Source organism: Bos indicus, chromosome 8 (genome assembly GCF_029378745.1).
Source record: "Bos indicus isolate NIAB-ARS_2022 breed Sahiwal x Tharparkar chromosome 8, NIAB-ARS_B.indTharparkar_mat_pri_1.0, whole genome shotgun sequence".
Lineage (NCBI taxonomy): Eukaryota > Metazoa > Chordata > Mammalia > Artiodactyla > Bovidae > Bos > Bos indicus.
In genome coordinates, this window is record NC_091767.1 from 106,415,620 (window position 1) to 106,435,375 (window position 19,756).

Here is a 19,756-nt window from a genome sequence, read left to right on the forward strand (position 1 = left end):
GATGCTGTAGACAGAACTGAAGGTGACCCCCAAGTTTCTTTCTAGGCTAGAAATACAATTTAGCATCTTTTTTTCTCATTTTTCTCCCTATGGCAGCAGCTGTCACAGAAAAGTTGACTTTGATGTCAGAGGACACAGAGGGAAAATAGAGATGCTGAACTGCGGTTCCCCTGGCAAACCAGGAAAAGAAACACAGCTCCCTCCATTATCAGAAAACAGGAGGGATGAGGAGCAAAATAGCAGACAGCGGAGGAGTCAAGATACAAGAGAGCAACAAAGTCAAAGAAGAGGAGAGATGTGTTTGAGTCCTCAGTGTGAGACTCACCCTCAGTCTCCCCAGCTAAGCAGTGGGGATACAGTTGAACTGCATCTCCAAGGACTATTTCTGTCTTAGGTTCCAGGTACTCCTGTTGCCTTACTCCTGGGTTCCCTTGCCACCATTCAGGATGCCAGCTCAGCAGATAAAGAAGGTGAAGGGAAGAAGAGGCAGCAGCCCGGACTCTTCTTTGGAGGAGAGAAATGAGGAGCAGGTATGGTCCATCTCCATGCCTTGTGCTGACTTAGAGACTCACATCCCGTCAAACGTGTGGGGCAGGGAGTTCAACTCATTAATTTTGGTGGGAGAGGGAGGCTGACAGGCCTGGTGCTGACATGAATAATGATGGATCACCAGGAAAGGGCCCAGCAGAATCTGCGGCTTAATCAGACTCGGAGAGTCTCCCTGGGCATTAATGTAGGCCAAGTGCTTTCCAGCCAATCAGACCCAATTTCAATTTAATGTTGCAAACAGTTACCACACAGCTCAGGCTCTCAACAGCTCAGCTTGGGACTCAAACTGGGTTACTCGTTTGTTGCCTTTTCTTGCTCATTTGGAAGCACCTGCCTGGCCATTGTCTGCACCATGGCTTCCAGCAGGGGAGGCGGCAAGAACGCACACAGGGCCACGCAGAGCCCCAAGGGGACACCCCCGCTCCATCGCTTTGTACTCTCGTTTCTAAAGTCTATTCTGCGCTTGCTTATGAAGACCTGCTGTTTCTCCATAGCCTGCAGGACAGAACTCAAGTCCCTGCCATCAGACTGTTCTAGTCTCACCCCCCACCACGCTTCCCCAGGCAACCTGGGCCTCAGTCACAGCAACTCACTTCCACTCCTGAAAAAGTGCCGTGCCCTTGCACCTCGGAGCCTCTGTGTGTCTGCCTGTGCTGTGCTCTCTGCCTGGAACGCCTTTATTTGCTCTCTTTGTTCTCTGCCTCACCTCCATCTACCCTTCTTTCATCCAGAGGACATCGGCCACAGAAAAAGGCACATGCCTAACTAGCACAGCCTTGAGGGGCAGGGCGTGTCTATTTCACCTTTTGCCCAGAGTAGACAGCTCAAAAAAAAAAAAAAAAAAGTAGAATTGATGAATGAATGAAGGGGTAACTTTGGATATCTCTCTCTTTTTTTTGAAGATTCTTTTTTTATGTGGACCACTTTTTGAAGGCTTTATTGAATTTATTACAGTATTGCTTCTGTTTTTATATCTTGGTTTTTTGGCCATGAGGCAGGTGGGATCTTAGCTGCCCAACCCGAGACTGAACCTAAACACTGGAAGTTTAAGTCTTAACCACGGGGCCACTAGGGAAGTCCCCTGGATGAGACAGTTCAAGTTTCCAATCCCCTGTTTTCTCAGATGTAAGATGAGAAAAATAATAAAACTGGCTCCGATGCAGATATTCGTGTGGCTACTCATAAAGGATGCTTTCCTTTGCACCCGCACACTTTCCATTTCCCCCAAGATATGATTTTGGAATTCTTGTGGCTTTGGGTGAAGGGATTAGGCATGGCCCAACTTTATCTCTGAGGACCATGTTGCAGCTCCAAAGCTATCTTCCCCTTCAGCAGGATACGTGAGTGCAGAGCAAAGACAGGCCAATGGTCCTGCCCTACCCACAGCTCCATGCACTGGGTCTTAAGCTCCTCTGAGCAGCTCTCATGTGAACAGAGGGTGAGAGGGTTAATATAATTAAGGGAATCCCCACTCGTCTTCTGAGGACCCATCTTTAGATGCAAACCTCATCATTCCAGTCCACTTCCTAGTAAATAAACGCCAAAATTGAGGCAAGAGCTGAAACAATGTGGTTTGAGTTTCATAACTCACTTTCTCGTAACATATGTTATATATACATATATATATGAATGAGAGAATGACAGTGGTCCATACCATACATGGTGTCAGGAAAACATGAATATTCTTTAGAAGAATTAAAGATCAGAAATTGTGATTTCTTCAGTTGGTCTTTAAATTTAGTCACCAAAATGGGGGAATAGAAAGGTCTGGATAAGTGCACTGCGTAGGAGGAGGCAGGGGAAACGTCACTGTTCTTCATCATTAATTTTCTGTATGACCTTGGGCCATTCATTTGTCTCTGAACTTCAGTTTTCAGTCTGTGAAATGAACCTTGCTCAGTTCAACAAAAATACCGCATACCTATCTTGTGCCTTCCAGACATGGAGTTACAAATACTGGTGCAAATAACACATAGCTTACATTGACTAGGAAGACTGAATTTGAAAGTATTTCCTTCATTCTGGATTCCACACACTGTGTGCTACAGAAGTACTCTGTAGCTCTTCTCATTGTGTGTGTGCGAGTGTGTATGTGTGCACATCCATATGTAGGTAGTATCACTCCAGTGAGTGAGTGGAAACATGAGGACAACGTGATTTTCCTCTCAGCAACTGTTTAGTATGAGTGAGATGGTATTTGAGACCCTACAGACAGAACAGTGAACATAACCAAGTCTCTGCTTTCATAAAGCTTACAGACTAGTGATGAAAGTATCACCTTTACAGTGGAAAATAAAGAACCCTGGGCTTTCTCACTCACTCAACGGAAGCATAATTAGAGGTGGGCTTTCAATCACAAACAGAAACTAAGACAAGTTCAGACCAACGGTAGTTTGGATACATGCTTGTTCAGTACCCAGGTCAGCACCCTGTCTAGTAGTCGTGCTGTGGGCATTGCTGAGGCAGCTGATCTGCTCAGTTTGACTTGGCCTAAAAGACTTTGCAGATCCTCAAAGTTCATGTGGTGCATATGCAGGACGCGACTCCACTTTCCTAGCTAAGTCTGAATTGTCTACATCACCAAAGGTTTCCCTAATAAATGACCCAGCCAAGTCGCCTGCTTAAACATTGTGGATTCAAAAGTCAGAAAAACATTTAATACCACATTATTCGAACTGTGGTGTTGGAGAAGACTCTTAAGAGTCCCTTGGACTGCAAGGAGATCCAACCAGTCCATTCTGAAGGAGATCAGCCCTGGGATTTCTTTGGAGGGAATGATGCTGAAGCTGAAACTCCAGTCCTTTGGCTACCTCATGCGAAGAGTTGACTCATTGGAAAACACTCTGATGCTGGGAGGGATTGGGGGCAGGAGGAGAAGGGGATGACAGAGGATGAGATGGCTGGATGGCATCACTGACTCGATGGACGTGAGTCTCAGTGAACTCTGGGAGTTGGTGATGGACAGGGAGGTCTGGCGTGCTGCGATTCATGGGGTCGCAAAGAGTCGGACACGACTGAGCGACTGAACTGAACTATTCCCCCAAAAAGACCTTGGCAGATTCTGTCCTCATTCTTACCTCTGCTTTCTATATGTTCCACCACCTTAGCCCTAAAGCGTGCACTTGACTGGAAATGTATCACTCAAGGCACCTGTGGTGGAGTGAAATTGGTTAGGATTTCATGGTCCTGTTCAATTTCAGCTAGCAGCAGGCAAGGAGGGGAGAAGGTTCAGTTGTGGGAAGACCCACACTTTCTGCTTTTCTTAAGGCAATGTTTGGAAAGAATGGCTTTTGTCGTTCTGCTAGAGAATGTTGTCATAATTTTGCTGAAGACTTGCATGGAACCTTTTAGGATATGTCCTTAAAAATATCCTTCTCAGGTGAAGAAGACAGTATTTTTCATTCCTTAAAAAATATATATATGATCAGAGTTATCCTGGTGGTCAAGCCTCCTACTTGACTATGTGGTACTCTAAAGTATGAAAAAACTAATTAATACCACACCATTTCTCTTAAAATGTCATCCATGACTCCCGCTACTGACTCCATCCTCTAGGAACCAGGAAACTGAAAAAACAAGAGAGTAAGTCTGGGCTTAGGAATCCCCAGGGCTTGTCTAGGAGTTGAGAATAGAACTCTTATACACTGAGTGAAATCAGCTAGCTCCTTTCCCTGTGGCTAAGCATAGCCATTGGATATGGTCTTCAAATATCAGAATAGAAAAAAACAAAAAACTTTGTTCTTTTGTAACAAGGACCTGGTTTTCCCTTGAGATACTACATGATTGATACCCCTTCAACACTCTCAGTCTACATGGTCTGGCTCTGGCTCACCTCAGTCTAAGTCCAGGGGTGGCTACCTGACCCAGAGGTGACTAGTTGGAGCATCGCAGTAACTTGTTCAGGGCTTGTGGTGGGCAGAGTAATGTCCTCAATAGGCCTACATTTTTATTCCTGTAACCTGTGAATATGTTAGGCTACATGGCAAAGGAGAATTAAGGTTGTAGATAGAGTTAAGGTTGCCAGACAACCGACTTTTTAATAGGCAGATGTTCTTTGGCTTCTTCTATGGCTCAGTGGATAAAGAATCTGCCTGCAAAGCAGAAGACACAAGAGATGCAGGTTCGATCCCTGGGCCAGGAAGATCCCCTGGAGAAGGAAACAGCAACACTCCAGTGTTCTTGCCTGGAGAATCCCATGGACAGAGGAGCCTGGCATGCTACAGTCCAACAAAGAGTTGGGCACAACTGAGAGACTTAACACTTTCACTTTCTTTGATTATATAAACAGGTCCAATATAGTCCTTATAAAATGGGAGAGGGAAGAGGAAGAAGTCAGTGTGATACAGTGTGAGAAAAACTCGACTCATTTGTGTTGGCTTTGCAGATGGAAGAAGGGGGCCACAAGTCAAAGAGCGTGGGCAGCCTCTACAAGCTGGTAAGGGAGAAGAAACAAGGTCTCCCATAGAACCTTCAGAAGGCACATAGATCTTCCACCAATAGTGTGATTGTAACCCAGTGAGAACCATTTTGAATTTATGAACTACAGAACTATAAGATAATCAAAGTGTATTATTCTAAGCCACTAAGTTTATAATTTTTTTACAGCATCAACAGAAAACTAACGTAAGGATACACATATGAGCAGATGATAGTTTGTCCAGCCACTTAACTTAAAAATAAGAAGCACTCTCTCTCCTTCCTGGCTGTGCTAAAGTGTTAGTCGCTCAGTTGTGCCTGAATCTTTGTGATCCCATGAACTGTAGCCCACAAGGCTCCCTTGTCCATGGGGTTTCCCAGACCAGAATACTGGAGTGGGTTGCCAAGCCCTTCTCCAGGGGACCTTCCCGACGAAAAGGTCAAACCTGGGTCTCCTGCATTGCAGGCAGATTCTTTACTATCTGAGCCACCAGGGAAGCCCCAGGAATACTGGAGTGGGCTGCCATGCCCTCCTCCAGGGGATCTTCCTGACCCAGGGATTGAGCCCATGTCTCTTATGTCTCCTGCATTGGCAGGTGGGTTCTTTACCACTAGCTCCACCTGGGAAGCCCATTTCTAAAGTACAAAATGATCTTACCATGACCTGGGGAGAGTCTGTCCAGGAACTGAAGCCTACCCAGAGGAAACCAGAGTGAAGGGACAGAGACATATTCCTGACATTAGATCTCACCATCTCTAAGCTAAAGGCAACTTCAGATACTTCAGTTCCTTGAGGAAGCAAAGACCTTATTTATCCTTTAGCCAGTTTGAGTTGGATTTATATCACTTGGGGGAAAAAAAAAAAAAAAAACTTCTTAACACAGGCACGGTGGAGTGAATACCACCTCTTGAAATATCCTATTCCAATTCTGGATACATTTGCTATTGTGTCTTTCTAAAATAGAGCTGGGATCGGCTGCCATGGGACTTCTCCCCACTGTTCCTATGTCTGAAGGCCACACGGGACAAATTTAACTCCCTCCTCCCCTCCAGAGATATTCAGGATTTAAAATAGTAACCCCCACCGAGATTCCCAAGTCTTCTCTTCTCCAGGTTAAATCCTCCCAGTCATCCTCAGAACTGTGATAACGTGGTTTTGCACGCTTTCACTACCCTGTGGTTAATCTTCCCTGGACACACTCGATTCTGATTATGTTTTTCTTTTTTTGAAAAAAAAAGATAATACCACAACGACAGACAATATGCCAAGAAATGACTAAGCAGATCAGCATATCACTGTTTTAGGTGAGACCGTATAGTGGTGAAATCTAAACTGAAGAAAAAAAAAACAAAAACCTTTTGCTGTTGTTATTAAACACTGCTACTTACACTTCACTCAGCTTATTGTCCAATAAAACCCACCTGTGTTTGCCCAAGGTGCTCCTGAGTCAGTTCTCCGCGCCCCACCCCCGCCCCCGGCCAGTACATTTACAGTTTTTTTTTTTTTTGATATGTTTTTTTTTTTAAAGTCCTTATTGAGTGTGTTGCAATATTATTTCTATGTTATGTTTTTCTTTTCTTTTGGCTGCAATGCATGTGGGATCTTAGCTTCCCAACCAGGGATTGAACCCACACCCCCAGCCCTGGAAGGAAAGTCCTAACTCCTGGATCACCAGGGAAGTCCCTACTCAGTTCTGACAAATAGTGTTCTGAAGCATACAGAGGTCTTCCAACTTATACCTATCATAGTTCATCATGGAGAACACCACGGAATGAGCAAAACACAGGGGTTCAACTCGGATGAGCCTGGACTCAAGTCCTGGTTCCACCACTAATAGTTACATGACCTTGAACAACTCCATAATGTCCCCCAATCTTAGCTTCCTCGTGATAAAATAATAATAGTGCTTTCCCCATAGGGCCACTGTAGAAATAAACAAGATAATGTATGGAAAGTGCTTGGCATCCTGCCTGGCATGTACTAAGCTCTTAGAAAACGGTACCTATTATTACATTCAATCATTTAAAAAAAAAAAAAATAGGTCAGAGCTTTCAAGCTCAGGATTGTCTTCTTCCGTGTGTGCAAACAGAAAAGTCAGTGCCGGGAGAGAGGCAGAGACAGAGGAGGAGGGAGAAGAGGAAGTCCAGCTGCCCTTCCCTATACTCCTGGCGCACATGCAAGTCAAAGGCAAGCACTCCTAGAAGACAGGATATCCAAACTCCCTACCCCTGGGAGAGCTGGACTTGAAGAGTTTGTTTTCAAACTGGGACCTAGTAGGCAGGAAGCATATAAATCTCCTTAAAGAAAATTAAATACATTCCTGCAAATCATAAACACAGGGGGGAAATGAAGGTGTCTGGAAGTGGAAACCTCCGAACAAAAACTTCAGGCAGGGTTTGGAACCCCTGAGCCAATCTCTCCCCCTTACAAGAAAGGAAAGTGACAGAGAGTGAGTGTTTGGCTCTGTCTCAACCAGCAGATCTGTTTCATAACTACTGAAAGTCAAGGTCATTTTTTTTTTTTCCTCTTCTGGGCCACAAAGGAAGCCCAATTTGTCTTTCTCCAGAAGAAATTCAGAAAAGGATTTGAGTGTACATGGTTATTTGAAAAGTGATTCCAGGAAATGCTGGTGGGGAAGCGAGGAAATCAAAGGGGGGAGGGAAGAGGGGCAATAAAGGATGCCTGATGAAGTCAGATACCATCGTGCAGGGGTCCCCAACCTTTGGGATCTAATGCCTAATGATCTGAGGTGGAGCTGATGCAATAACAATAGAAATAAAGTGCACCACGAATATAATGCCCTTGAAACATCCTGAAACCATCCCGAAACCATCCCGCCTACCTGCCCTGGTCTTTGGAAAAAATTATCTTCCAGTGGTGCTGAAAATGTTAGAACTGCTACCACACTGGACCACAGGAGGTCTGTCTCACTGGGGTGGCAGGGCCAGGGGGAATGTACTAACCACCCTCTAACAATCATCAAGTAAGGGCTGCCGCTGAAGAGCTGAGGACTCCCTGGCGTTCTAGCCTGCTTCCAGCCTGGGCAGAGCATTCCTAAGCTGCCAGAGAGCCTCCAGCCAGAAGTGCAAGTGCTGGCACTGGAAGTCAAGCCAGCACGCACAGAAGGGTTAGTGCTGAGGGCATCTGAGCTGGACACCAACCGGGCCTGCTACAAAGTTCGAACAGTAATGAGGCAGAGTCTCGGAATGAGCCTAAAGCTACCGACCAGCAGACGAACCAATCCACTAATCAATTAAGAAACAATCATTAATACTGTGTTGCTATTCCAAGATGTTTAAGATACAGAGAAAACATTTAAGTGCTTCATCATTCTACTGATGCAAGTAAGCCACATCCTTACCCAACAGCTCCTCCTAATCAGAGATAATTCTAAGCAAAATGAGTAAGAAGTCCCCCAATATTTTCATGGGTAGGAAATTTCCTAATGTCCTTAGGCTCTTGCAAGCTACTTTCTGTTTGGAAGAATTCTTGCCACTCTCAACCCTTCAAGGATCATCTCAAAGGTCACCTCCTCCATGAGATCTGCTCCAGGGGATAAACAAGATGAACTGGCATGCTTAACTCCCAGTGACCCACATCAGATACGCCCAGATGTGCCAGGCACGGGCAGCTTATTCACATTCCAGCATTTTCCCTCCCCGAGCTTTGAGTCAGCTGTATTTTATCAATCTAGATCTTATGGAATCTTGCCAAGGATTCAAGCTGCTCTATGACTGCTCAAAGTTACGATACAGGCAAAGGAAGGCTTGGTAACTCCCTTCCTCCATAAATTCCAGGGGACCCAGTAGTAAGTATATACAGAAAGGAAAAAAAAAAACACGCATACAGCATTATAACATACATATAGCACAAATATATGAACAAAAGCACAGACATTACCTGGCTGCCTGCTTCCTCCAGTAGGTGCATTTTAAGATGAAATCTGGAGAAAATATTAGGCAAGTTAGGTGTTATCACATTGCTCCATGCTGACCTTTTCCTAGCAGAGTTAAAAGAGCCTCCCTCAGCCTCAGAGTGGTGGTTACTGGCAGCACCATGGCAATGCCAATTAGATTGCCCCGTGTTGAGAGAAGTCACAAGGCCAGTGAGGACACCACAGCTCCTTTCTCCATGACCCCTGCCCTGACTCAAGTCTCCCACCTAGAAAAGAGGTCACTGTTAACAAGTGTACACCCTTTTCCTTCTTCCTTTCTTGTCTCCCTTTTCTCCCTTTATATTTTTGTTTTTATTTTGCTTCACAATTCCTTTTCTCCATTGCAGTAATAAACCACTGCAGGCAAGACCCGCTGATGAACGATAAAATCAGTGGGGGAAACTTCATGAAGAAACAGGATATTTCCAGAGTCGCCAAGTATCTCTCCCAAACAGCGATTAATTATGGCAGTGGTTCTAACAAATACCCACACATTCTTTGACACCTCTCTCTCCAGCAGGTGGCTCTTGGCCCCTCTCTCCTTGCATGTGCTGTTAGCAAACTTGCTTCTAATAACAGTATGGCAAAAGAAAGATATAAACTTTAGAGCGCAGAAACTTGGCAGACACCCTCTCACAGAAGTGTTCAAGGTTAACACCATCAGGTATAAACTCTGTTGATGTCACATACCTGCTGATGTGAAGTGAGAAGAAGAACACTTGGTCGCTGCAGTGTTCCCCCAGTCTATAATTCCAGTCTAACTCTGAGAAAGCATCAGACAGATCCAAATACAGGAACATCCTGTAAAATCCCCGACCCAGTACTCTTCAGAGGGTCCAAGATGACTATAAACAAGAAAGGCTGAGGAGAAGATGACTAGGGAGACAGAATAACTAAAGGCAACAGGGGACCAGGCCTTGGGTCCTGAAACAGACCAAGGGCATCAGTGGGAAAACTGGCGAAACAGGAATAAGTACTCAGTAAACCGTGTTGCATCAACGTTAAACTTGCCGGTTTTCACAAATGTGCCATTGTCACAAAAGATTAGGGGAAACTGGCTTAAAGGTATATGGAAATTATGTGTGTGTTCTTTGCAGCTCTTCTGCAAATCTACAATTATTTCCAAATACAAGTTGAAAACCACCAAAGCAAACAAAATCCAGGGAAAAAAAATAACCAACCCCATCTCTCAGTGGTATTGTAGAAAAGCCATGGGGTAGGATAGGATACTAGAGACCGTGCGCCTGGTGCCCCCCTGCTCACCGACTCCAGCCTTGAGTAAGTTTCCCTTTCAGGGCGCTGGCTCCCTCTGTGACAGGATGGGGAGTGCAGGGTGATTGAGCTGTACTCAGGCCACGCTCACAGGGCACGGCCTTGGTGGTGTGTGGCTGTCCCACACACATCCTGTGCCCCCTCGCCCACCAGTAACTTCTCCAAATTTCCAGCCCAAGCAGATCCACTTTTGTCTGTTACATATCAGGTATCCACATAACATTTCATTTAGATGAAAGTTTCTGGTGTAAAATGTTGAGAAGTACCAGACTCAATCACTAATAAGGTTCTTTCCTACACTGACATTCACCTTTCCCTGCCAAGTCTTCCCTGAAATAACTACAAAGGACTTAAACACTTCCTTTCTTCTCTGTTCTATGAGCTTTTCACAGAAGCCATGTCTGCACACCTAGCTTGATCAGTCCCCAGCCCTCGTTCTGGGACAGAATAGTCAGGTATGCATGCTCAGTCGTGTACAACTCTTTGTGATCCTATGGACTGTAGCCCACCAGGCTCCTCTGTCCATGGGATTCCCCAGGCAAGAATACTGGAGTGGGTTGACATGCCCTCCTCCAGGGGATCTTCCTGACCCAGGGTTCGGACCCATGTTTCTTATGTCTCCTGCATGGGCAGGCAGGTTCTTTACCACTGCACGACCTGGGAAGCCCCACAGACTAGTCAATATCAGGTGAATTGGTGCTGAATAGGAAGCTATGAATCTAATAACCTCTGGGAGAGGAAGTAAGTGTGGAACACATCCCTGACCCCAAGGTCTTGCTAATATCAGCTACTGCAAAGAGATCTTGACAAAGAGGCAGAAGCTGTCGATTATTGACTGATGTCCAAATCCATGACACAATTTAAGACCTGCATGAACTTTCCCTTTCCCCAGGAAGTTTCCCTTGATCCCTGCAGCTGGGACCCCTTTCTCCTCTGCGTTCTTACCATCTTCCTGACATGGTGCTACCTCGTCTTCCTTGAATATTCCTCTCAATAGCCCTACCCAACAATAACGGAAACCTGGAGGGACTGATGCTGAAGCTGAAGCTCCAATACTTTGGCCACATGATGCGAAGAGCTGAGTCACTGGAAATGACTGTGATGCTGGGAAAGATTGAGGGCAAGAGGAGAAGGGGACGACAGAGGATGAGATGGTTGGATGGCATCACCGACTCAATGGACATGAATTTGAGCAAATTCCAGGAGATGGTGAAAGACAGGGAAGCCTGGCATGCTGAAGTCCATAGGGTCACAAAAAGTCGGACATGACTGAGCAACTGAACAGCAGCCTGCAATGCTACAGGGCCTTGTGCATATAAGATGCTCCAGAGAAGTCGAAGAAGTGAATGAACCAGCTCCGGGCCTCCTCGTTTCAAAGAAATCTAAACAAGACTCCAAGACATCTGGGTTTGAATTCCAGCTCCTATTCTATGACCTTAGAAAAGTCACTGAATGTCCTTGGGGACTCAGTCTCAACTTGGCCTCTGTTTATAGGGCTGTTAATAAACTCTACAGATCAGATCACACAATCCCAGGCATCTGACACAGTATATGACACATAGTGAGAGGCTGTTTAAGAAATATTAGTTGCATGAATAACTAAATTGTAGCCTCTCTGAATTTGGTTTCTTTATCTGTAAAGTAACAATACAAATACCTACCCTGGGCCTCTGTGGTGAGATTAAGTAGCAGGGCACAGTCGTACGTTCAGCACAGTGCCTAGTGCGTGGCAACTGCTCAATAAATGTTTGTTCCTCTTCTAGTCTTTCCTCATCAGGTATGCTCTCCAATGAGGGGACCCACTTAAGCACTGCTCCCAGCCGTGTGCTTCATTACAGAGGCCAAATTAAGAATACGAGGTGCTTACACTTGAGAAAAAGCAAAAGATGCTAGACCACGGAGTGCAGCATGGGGTGTAATGTATGCACAGTAGCTCTGCTAAGAAAACATCCAGGCCCCCAGTGGGGAGACGAAAGCAGCACTGTTAGCATAACAGGTGTCTTTGCAACAAGAATGACACTTTAAAGACAAATCCCCCCAATGCATTTCCCGAACGCAGGAGTGCATATTTAATTACACTTAATGCTATCTTTTCCCTCTGGCTTTGTGCATGGAGGGGACACATCCCTCCACAGAGTTGGGAAGATTTTTATAGACATGGCTGCAATCCAAAACTGCTTCCCAGCTCCAGTGCCCAAAGGAAGCACAGCAACAGTGGAGCTTCAGGGAAGGCGCCCTGGGCTTGCTGTGTTTGCTTGAAGAGCACAGAGCTGAGACACAAAATTGTGGAATGGGAAGAGGGGAACGCACCGGAACCCAGGAGAGCTCAGGTTCTCTGTGGGAAAGGCCTCAGGCCGAGCCATGTTATGAATTAGTTTTAATTCACATGGTAAACAAAATGGTAATGTATAACCCTCATTCTCATTTTTCTGGAAGAAAACTGAGGTGTAGAGGACTTGAGTGATTCCAAGGTCATAGAGGGCTTCCCAGCTGGTGCTAGTGGTAAAGAACCCGTCTGCCAATGCAGGAGACATAAGAGACGCAGGTTCAATCCCTGGGTCAAGAAGATTCCCTGGAGGAGGGCATGACAATCTACTCCAGTATCCTTGCCTGGAGAATCCCATGGACAGAGAAGCTTGGCGGGTTACAGTCCATTGAGTCACAGAGAGTCTGGCATGACTGAAGTGACTTAGCATGCACCCACGCAAGGTCACAAAGCTGATGGTGGAGGACCTCAGAGTTTCACTCAGACCTGTCTAGACCCCAGCCGGGTGTCTTCCTTCTTATTCACTATGTGAGAGGCTCTTGCTCACTCAGTGGGCACATGCTCTGTGGGCACGCATCGGATCACCCGTTTCCCTTACGTCATCTCACGGAACCCTTCTCCTGTTTGGCAACACCTTTTTCTCTGTTTCACAGAAGAGAAAACTCAGGCTCAAGTAAATCAACTTGCTCAAAGTCATAAGTAGAGGGGATTGAAAGTTTGGGATTTACATCCAAATTTGTCCATCTTTTATCCTCAATGTCACACTAACTTACTGTGTGAGTTTGAAGGAGTGAATTTCTTTCACCGGGCATTGATTTTCCTCCTTTAAAAATGAAACTCTTATAAGCAGAGATTTAAAGGCCGCTCGATCCTTTAATAGGCCATAACTGCACGTGCTTCTCCGACATGAGTTTTTCCCTATTTGCCACCACAGGCATCCCTAACCTTCCTACTGTCCCCAGGGGATTCTGAGATAGCTGGTAAAAGGAGATTTGACTTTATCATGGAGTACTCTGTGGTTTTCGATATAATGAACCTTTCTGAGCCTCAAGCAGGGCTAACAATAATAATAACAGCTATAATATCAAAGTCTAAATACCGAGGATGGTTTTGAAGATAAAATGTGATAGTAGATATGCGAACATTGTCTTGAAACTGCCAAAGCACTGTACAAATATTAGTTAGCATTAACAGTATTATGACTGCTAGGGTAAAATATACTCTTTGAGGATAATTAAAATCTATAGCCACACAGAGTTGATGCGTGAAAATGTAAATGGCCCTCATTGGCTTCCACGTGAGAATTCCTGTGTTTTACAGGATCTGCTCTTCAAAATTCCTCACTCAGCTTTTAATAGACATTAACAGATATCTGTTACAAAGGGATACTCAGAGCATTTCAGGAAGAATGAAGGGGTGCTACTATAGCACAGCAGCTCACGGCTTCAACCTTGGACTTCTGTGACCCTGGGTCAAAGCCTGAGCTCCATCACTTCCAACAAAAGTGCGTGCTGCTCTGAGCCTCACAGGTAACAAACAGGCAGTGACCAAAAGCCTCCTCACTGGGCTCTCACGGCGATTCGATAAAGTAAGAGCGTGGAAAGCAGCCAGCACGGCTCCTGGCACATAAAAAGACTCCGCAGACTCTGCTGTTACTAATAACAAAGCAGTACCAACGCACAAACTGCAGCAGCCGACAGGCTGGGGCCAGGCACACGGGCACACAGAAGTGCGCCAGGAGGAAAAGCGCTCAGGTGTTCCTTTCAACGCCTCTTACTCAGATGCCCCGGCTCTGACACGTACCCTTTCACACGACGTTAAAGGGTGAAAAACGCATTTGCTTAAAACCCATCTGCTTTTTTATAACTTCCAGAGACCAAAATCTGCATGAGCAGCAGTTCTCTGCTGCTCCTAATTAATTCCTAAACAAAGAGCGCTCCGGCAGCAGCAGCACCGTTTATGAAGCCAGTTGACCTCCCGGTGCAGAAATGATGACACAGATGTTGTTGCTGCTTCACAACCTCATTTGTCACTTTGCACCACTTGGGCAGGCCAGCCATGTCGTCACCTTCCGAGGGGCCGTAGGTGGTCCCCAGGGTGTCTCTGAGACCTCTGCTGTCACCTCCCATGGCTGCTGGACTTCCTGCCCTCAGGGACCTCCCACCAGCAGCCTGGGGTGGGACAAGCCAGAAAAAAAAACATCAGCTTGGGCTTTGCTTTATCTAAGAGATTCCCAAGGTGAGGACTCCCTAATCTGCATAGGGTTTGGGAGGCTACAGGTAGTCACAATCACCACGAACTGAGCATCTGTTATGTGCTGGGTGCTATCCTGGCATTCTGCCTGGGTCATCTCCCTTCATTCAACACAGTCTTTTAAGACATGAGTTACTGTTCTCAGTGTGCGGTCTGGGAAACGGGATACTGGAGATAAGAAAAAGAGTTTGCACAACTTCAGAGCTGCCCGGCACAGGGCACTCCCTATTGACGAGGCACCGAGGACTTCACTGCACTCCCACCACCACGAGGATCTGTCAGGGAAGACGTTTCCTAGGTCACGTAGGTAGGTGGTAGCTGGAGAAACAGGAGCCTTACAAGGGGTGGGGCTCTCCTCTAAGGTAACTGTTCTCTCAGTCTCACTGGTCTTAACATGCAAACAGGGAGAGCATGGGCTCCAGGCTCAGAGTCTACGACTCAGGCTACCTGTGACTTTGGGCAATCTCAGTTTTCTCATCCATCAAATGGGCATAGTCTTACACATCTCATCTGTGAATAATCACGGACAGGGAGTCTTATAAATGTTAATGAAGTAGTGTGTGACAATGTCTCTGCTAGCATATAAAAAGCTAGCAGGGTCTATAATTACTCTCATATAAATGTTGTAATCACCTAAGTGGAAGCTGTCACCCTCAGCACCTCTTGCTGCAGCTTGAGAATCTGTACCTAGTGCTATAATGTTGCCAAAAGTCAACAACTGTAATGCATGACAAGATCCAACTGTCCATTTCCCAATCAATTCATCTAACATTTTACTGAGCTGCTAGTATACGCAGACACTCTAAAAACCTCACTCCAGTCTTCTCTCCCCTTCCCATCCCATCTCCTTTCTGCTTTATGATTACTTCCTCCCCTCTTTCTTTTTCCCTTTTGTCCCAGGAATAAGAGCCCAGGAAAAGGAAAATATTTATTCCAGCTTCTGTCACTCCTCAGTCATTGTCAGCTGGAGAGGCAACCACAATTCTCTACTATATTAGTTTGATCAAGCTGCCATAACAGAATTCCCCGGATAGGGTGGCTTGAACAGAAGTGTATTCTCCCACAATTCTGGAGGCTGGAAGTCCACAGCTTAGGGACTGGCAGGGGTGGTTCCTGGCAAGGATGCCCTGTGGACGGCCACCCTCACGTTTTGTCCTCACATGGCCTTTCACCAGGCCCTTGCTTCACAGGCATCTCTTTCTCTCCTTGTAAGGACACCAATCCTATTAAATTAGGGTCTCGCTCTCATGACTTCATTTAACCTTAATTACCCTCTTAGAGGCCCACGCTCCAAGTACAGTCACAGTGGAGGACAGGACTGCAGCATATGAATTTTGGGGACGGGGACATGGCCCGGTCTATAACATTTGCCCATCTGACTCTCAAAACGAAAGGGCAGGCAGAGTATCCATCCCCAAATTTCACTGTGGACCTTAAATCACCTGCTACAGGTCTTCAGGTAGCCAGCCACCAATGGTCCCACCTACCTAGTTCTGGCAGGGGTCCAGAGACTTTCTGTTTCAGCACTGACCAACTCTGTGACCCTAAGCCAGCCCCTTCTTTGAGGCTTGGCCTGCTCTGCTATAAAAGGGCATAAAAACGGACACCTACTTAATAGATTGTCAAGTTTTCATGAGATGTGAAATGGCAACATGTCCTATTATCATTAATGGGTCAATGGTGTGAGAGCTTTAAGAACTGCAAATCACCGAGAAACTTCTCTGTATCATATACCAAGCTTGCATTTACCATGGATGCATCCCTATCTGGCAATGATTTTATTAGAGGAGATACAGTTGTCATGCCTGTCTCCCATTTGAAGCAATCTAGGCTCAGAGAGGGCAAGTAGCAAGACCAGGATCACACAGCTAGCAAATGCCCAACAGACAGAGGTCCAACTATCACCATCTCCTCTCAGCCACGGCGCTGTAATTACTGTGACGGCACTGACCTGACCTGCAGGTGAGTTTCCTTTACCTGAGACTATCTGCAATGAAGGGAAGGGGGTCTCCTCCACGTCTCCTCCAGGGGCTCCATGCACCATCTCAACAAAGCCCCAGGCACAGACACCAACATATTTCACTCCCTATTAAGGGAGGCCGAGACAGGGCAGGCCTCTAGATGCTTCATTAGGGGAACATCAAGACACATAAGGACTGTAATAAAACAGGAGCTGAAGAGGGAGCCCATGGGGAAAGCCCAGAGCCGCTCTGGCTCGTGCCCTGGCAGAATTTGAGAGCAGGTAGGGAGGGCTGGGGCACAGAGGGTCAAGGGCAGCGGAGGGTGAGATGGGGATGCTAGGAAAGGGCTTTACAAGCAGGGAGTCAGATGCAGGGTCTAGACCCCAGCTTGGCCTCCCGCCAGCTGTGTGACTTTGAACAAGCCCACTAAATTTGATGTACCCGAGCATTTCAACGTGTAAGATGGTGATAACAATGCCTGCATGGCAGGGATTTGTGAGAACTAAATTGTAATTTTTAAAATGAAGGAGCCGAGGCTGTGGTTGACCCACTGTTGGTCTCAATGAGCTGCGGGTTAGTGATTCTTCACCTTTGCTATCAGCCAACATTAGGGGCAGAACTTGTCATAACGCAAACTCCCAGAACTCCACACTACGTGTTCAGATCTGGTAGGTCTGGGGCAGGACCCAGGAAACTGCCTTTTAAACAAACAACCAAGGTAATTCTGATGGAGAAAAGAGATATGGCTCCACATCTAGGAAACTGCCAAAAGTAAACAGCAGAACTTAATAATACTAGGCAATTAAGAAAATTTCTAATGCATAGAGTGGTAAAGCAAGGGCTTTAGAATCAAGACACTTGGTTTCCAATTTTACATTGCTTATATTGGATGAAAAGCTTATCATTTATGGATTGCAGCCTCTTCCCATGTGATACAAACTACTCTAAAGAATTCTTTTAACAATTAAGTAAAATAATGCACGTAAAGCTCCAAGCATAATCTCTGGCGTATAGTAAGTGTTCGGTATTATTCCTGTATAAATTCATTTTCGCCTAACACTTGAAAGGAACTTGCAATAACACCATAACTGTGGAAACCCAGCGGTGGAAACAAAGGTACAAAAAAATTTTCTACCTAATTCCAACCTCACACTTTGTTTAATCAAGCAATTTACAGGGGGGCAAAAATAATTTGAGGTTTTAAATGCTTTGATACATGCAGGCACTGCAATCATGATAAATCATCTCCAACATATGCCCAGATCCTCGAAGTGACAGATGACAAACAAAAGCAGGACAAGGTCCTCCATCACAGGCGGAATCATTGAGTTAATGGAAGAATTATTGCCTCTGAAATCCACTCCAGTCCTATTGAGGGGAATGTTCCAATTTATCAAAGCCAAATGAACATTAATTGCAGCAGTCTGCTAAGTTTTCCAGCCGCTATGACCTTCATTGAATTTTAATCCAAAACAGATAAGATTTCCTTCCACACAAGAGGAAACAACACAATTAGCTCAAAATGACAGCTAGATTACGAAGCAGGCACACACAAACAGAGCACACACACACATTCACACTCCCGCACACGCCCCCCTCCCCCCATGAAAATATTGATTCTGCCCGACTTAAGATTCAGCACCAAGGAGGTGGGCAGAAAAAAGGTAAATACAGACAATCCTTCATCTGCATAGACTCCCCTCCCTTCATTCACGAGAGAAATGTTGGAGGCAGAAGGCAGGATGGAGAAGGTGGCAGGCAGTAACAGAGACAGAATTCTGTTAACTACTGTAATTAATGTTATGTCTCATCAGGGAGAGATTAGGAAAAAACAGAGAGGGAAGGAAGAAAAAACAAGTATTATTTTGCTATTAAAGACGCCCTTGAGCTGGGGAACATTAGCAGCAGAAGTTTGAATTGGGTAATTGTTTGACTGTACTTGTGGATCCGCAGGCAGGATGATTACCACAGTGAAGTGAAATACGGTTGTGCCGAACCTGGGTGTTTACGCCTCCCATGGCACGGAATGAGGGGTTGTCTGCTGAGTTCAGATCACAGCTGGGGGAGGTCTAGAAAGTGTGGTGCCATAGAGGCGACGGACACACACACACACACACTGACAGTCAGAGATCTATCTGTAGATGGAAAGGCCAGCTCTGTCACTGACCTGCCACATGACTTTCACCAAGTCCCGCTTTGAGAGCTATAGACTTAGTTTCTGTATTTTCTTTCATTCTAAAATGAAGGAGTTGGACTACAGGAGTTTTATAAGAGCTGTTTTTGTTTGGAAGTGGGGGCGGGGGGGACCTAAGTCTGAAATATGTGATTTCATCACTTTGAAAGGTGTTACTTTCCTCCACAGACCAAGGTCAGTCCTGCCTCAACAATACACAGATAAGATCAGATCAGTTGCTCAGTCGTGTCTGACTCTTTGTGAACCCATCAACTGCAGCATGCCAGGCCTCCCTGTCCATCACCAACTCCCAGAGTTCACTCAGACTCATGTCCATCGAGTCAGTGATGCCATCCAGCCATCTCATACTCTGTTGTCCCCTTCTCCTGCCCCCAATCCCTCCCAGCATCAGAGTCTTTTCAAGGGAGTCAACTCTTCACATGAGGTGGCCAAAGTACTGGAGTTTCAGCTTTAGCATCATTCCTTCCAAAGAAATCCCACGGCTGATCTCCTTCAGAATGGACTGGTTGGATCTCCTTGCACTCCAAGGGACTCTCAAGAGTCTTCTCCAACACCACAGTTCAAAAGCATCAATTCTTCTGCACTCAGCCTTCTTCACAGTCCAACTCTCACATCCATACATTACCACAGGAAAAACCATAGCCTTGACTAGATGAACCTTTGTTGGCAAAGTAATGTCTCTGCTTTTGAATATGCTATCTAGGTTGGTCATAACTTTCCTTCCAAGGAGTAAGCGTCTTTTCATTTCATGGCTGCAGTCACCATCTGCAGTGATTTTGGAGCCCAGAAAAATAAAGTCTGACACTGTTTCCACTGTTTCCCCATCTATTTCCCAGGAAGTGATGGGACCAGATGCCATGATCTTAGTTTTCTGAATGTTGAGCTTTAAGCCAACTTTTGCACTCTCCAC

The 19,756-nt window shown here is 45.7% G+C and overlaps 1 protein-coding gene across 3 annotated transcripts in view; it reads right to left on the reverse strand.

Annotated features, from left to right (window-relative positions):
• ASTN2 (astrotactin 2) overlaps positions 1-19,756 on the reverse strand; it is a 1,047,731-nt gene that overhangs the window by 864,643 nt on the left and 163,332 nt on the right. The gene's annotated exons all lie outside the window — the stretch shown is intronic.